This window comes from Ambystoma mexicanum, chromosome 2p (genome assembly GCF_040938575.1).
Source record: "Ambystoma mexicanum isolate Mex_15411 chromosome 2p, UKY_AmexF1_1, whole genome shotgun sequence".
In the NCBI taxonomy this organism is placed as follows: domain Eukaryota; kingdom Metazoa; phylum Chordata; class Amphibia; order Caudata; family Ambystomatidae; genus Ambystoma; species Ambystoma mexicanum.
This window is the reverse complement of record NC_090923.1, coordinates 1,439,066,816-1,439,070,448: the sequence shown is the minus strand read 5'-3', so window position 1 is coordinate 1,439,070,448 and position 3,633 is coordinate 1,439,066,816.

Below are 3,633 nucleotides of genomic sequence, written 5' to 3'. Positions count from 1 at the left end.
ATTCTCAGTCTCTCTTCTATTTCTCTCAAGAGGAATACAATGAACTTAGACCATCTCTCTCTCGTCATTCTCTTGATCGCCATCTTTCCCTTATTTCCTTTTCCTTCTTCTGCCTCTATTATCCAGTTCTCCCTTTCTCCTGCCTCCCTCCCAATTCCCTCTCACTCTCTCTTCTCAGCTCTTGGCCTCACCCTCTTGACCCTTCATGGTTCTTTCGCTCGACCTCTATCTCCTTTCCCTCTCTCCCTTCTCGCTCCCCTCTTCTCTCTCTTTCTTTGTCTGTCTCTTCTGCTGTCCCTCGGAGGACACGCCCATCAAGTTCTGTAAGCATGCACCAGGGGCAGCATGTTCTTAATACAGGCCCTGTGCCAATCGTGAGGTCTTTATGTATCCTTCTCCTTAAGGCAGGCAATAAGGGCCTTTCAGCAGCTGTTGGTTGCAGGTGGGTTTGCTAAAGTGCATCCCAGCGGAGGCTGAGCAATGACCCACCCGGCGCAGCGCGTCCTTGTACCATGTAAAGGGCAATGCACCTTGCAGGCTGCACTTCACACTCTGCACTCTGCACTCTGCAAGCTACACCAGAGTCGGACTGGGTCAATGAGAAAGTGGGCAACAGTTGCAAATGGCTATTCATTCCTTTCGTGATCGTGTTTAAATTGTACCCAAGGGTGAGTTTTTTGATGAAATGTGATGCAAATTGTGTATTTTAAAGAATATTTATTCCGCAATATTGGCCAAAACTACTAGCCCCATAGTGAAGTAACTCATCAAACTGGCCCACATTGGCCAAAAAAGTGGCCAATTTAGACCCAAAAACGGACCCACACCAACATTTTGCATTTTTGGTTTAGCCATGGACCTATTGCCCTATAGGCCAGTCCGAACCTGACTCAGGCGCCAAGAGCTGCACTTCGGGAGATGCATGCATGCCACACCATGCACTTCATAAACTGCACTTTGCAAGCGGCTCTCCTGGAGTTGCTTTCCACGAGTGGCACATCATTTTTTAGTTCTATTTCACAGCTACACTTCGTGGGCAGCACTGAACGAAACACTCTACACACATGTCACTTGTTTACAGGCTGCACGTCATGAGGTGAGTTGAACTTCATGAGCTGCACTTGGTAAACTGCATTTTACAAACTGCCCTTCTTGTCTTCCTCTTGCTGAGCTGCACATAATAAGTTGCACATTTGCACTTCTTGGGTTGTCCTTCTAAACTGTACTTCAACGACTGCACGTCATGAAGTGCACACTGGGACCTATTTACAAGCCGCTCTTTACTTGTGGCCCTTTGCAGGCTGTCCCTCACAAGCTGACTGCCAGTCTTGCCCTTCCATGGCCACACTTCAAGAACTGCTCTTCTTATAACCATATTTAAGGCTCAGCATCTCTTGTGGCTTTCCTCAAGCTGCACTTCAGAAGGCGCTCTTCTCGAGTCACCTTTCCCGATCTGCACTCCTTTAGAGGCACTTAAGAGGCTGTCCATGAGGTTCCCTCCATAAGCTGCACCCACCCAGCTGTATTTTATGAGCTGAACTTCACATGCTGAACTTAGCAAGAGGAACCTCCGCCTAAGAGCTGTGCTGTGCTTGAAGTGCTGTCCATGGCTGCACTTCACAAAGTTTTCTTTCTGAGCTTTGCTTCATGGAGTGCACCCGAGAAGCTGAGTTGTATGAGCCGTACTTCCCATGTGGCTCTTCACAAGCTGTACCTCGAGAGCTACTTTTTACAGAAATTGTGGCTCACAAGGTGTCCTTCACATGCTGCACTTCACGGAGGCGACAAGGAACACTTTAAAAGCAGCACTTTCAAGAAAGTGCAAAGTTATGGAACTTCTGCTTCTCACAGGATTTTTCTATACACTTTTAAAACTTTGCAACGTTCTGCAAAAACTTGCTTATATGTTTATGTTGCATGAAATAATCAGAGAAATTGAGTTAAAATTTGAAACCTAACCACGCAGGTTCTAAAAGTTGTGAGCTGCTCCCCGTGAGCTGCACACTGTGAGCTGCTCCCCGTGAGCTGCATATCCTGAGCTGCTCCCCGTGAGCTGCTCCCCATGAGATGCTCCCCGTGAGCTGCATATCATGAGCTGCTCCCCATGAGCTGCTCCCCGTGAGCTGCTCCCCGTGAGCTGCACATCCTGAGCTGCTCCCCGTGAGCTGCTCCCCATGTGCAGCTTCCCGTGAGCTTCTCCCCGTGAGCTGCATATCCTGAGCTGCTCCCCGTGAGCTGCTCCCCATGAGCTGCACACTGTGAGCTGCTCTCCGTGAGCTGCATATCCTGAGCTGCTCCCCATGAGCTGCTCCCCGTGAGCTGCTCCCTGTGAGCTGCATATCCTGAGCTGCTCCCCGTGAGCTGCTCCCCGTGAGCTGCATATCCTGAGCTGCTCCCCGTGAGCTGCTCCCCATGAGCTGCTTCCCATGAGTTGCTCCCCTTGAGCTGCATATCCTGAGTTGCTCCCCGTGAGCTGCTCCCCATGAGCTGCTCCCCGTTAGCTGCATATCCTGAGCTGCTCCCTGTGAGCTTCTCCCTGTGAGCTGCTCCCCGTGAGCTGCTCCCCGTGAGCTGCATATCCTGAGCTGCTCCCCGTGAGCTGCTCCCCATGAGATGCTCCCCGTGAGCTGCATATCATGAGCTGCTCCCCGTGAGCTGCTCCCCGTGAGCTGCTCCCCGTGAGCTGCTCCCCGTGAGCTGCACATCCTGAGCTGCTCCCCGTGAGCTGCTCCCCATGTGCAGCTTCCTGTGAGCTTCTCCCCGTGAGCTGCATATCCTGAGCTGCTCCCCATGAGCTGCACACTGTGAGCTGCTCTCCGTGAGCTGCATATCCTGAGCTGCTCCCCGTGAGCTGCCCCCCATGAGCTGCTCCCCGTGAGCTGCTCCCTGTGAGCTGCATATCCTGAGCTGCTCCCCGTGAGCTGCTCCCCGTGAGCTGCATATCCTGAGCTGCTCCCGGTGAGCTGCTCCCCATGAGCTGCTTCCCATGAGTTGCTCCCCGTGAGCTGCATATCCTGAGTTGCTCCCCATGAGCTGCTCCCCGTGAGCTGCATATCATGAGCTGCTCCCCATGAGCTGCTCCCCGTGAGCTGCTCCCCGTGAGCTGCTCCCCATGAGCTGCACATCCTGAGCTGCTCCCCGTGAGCTGCTCCCCATGTGCAGCTTCCCGTGAGCTTCTCCCCGTGAGCTGCATATCCTGAGCTGCTCCCCGTGAGCTGCTCCCCATGAGCTGCACACTGTGAGCTGCTCTCCGTGAGCTGCACATCCTGAGCTGCTCCCCGTGAGCTGCTCCCCATGTGCAGCTTCCCGTGAGCTTCTCCCCGTGAGCTGCATATCCTGAGCTGCTCCCCGTGAGCTGCTCCCCATGAGCTGCACACTGTGAGCTGCTCTCCGTGAGCTGCATATCCTGAGCTGCTCCCCGTGAGCTGCTCCCCGTGAGCTGCATATCCTGAGCTGCTCCCGGTGAGCTGCTCCCCATGAGCTGCTTCCCATGAGTTGCTCCCCGTGAGCTGCATATCCTGAGTTGCTCCCCGTGAGCTGCATATCATGAGCTGCTCCTCATGAGCTGCTCCCTGTGAGCTGCTCCCCGTGAGCTGCTCCCTGTGAGCTGCTCCCCATGAGCTGCTCCCCGTG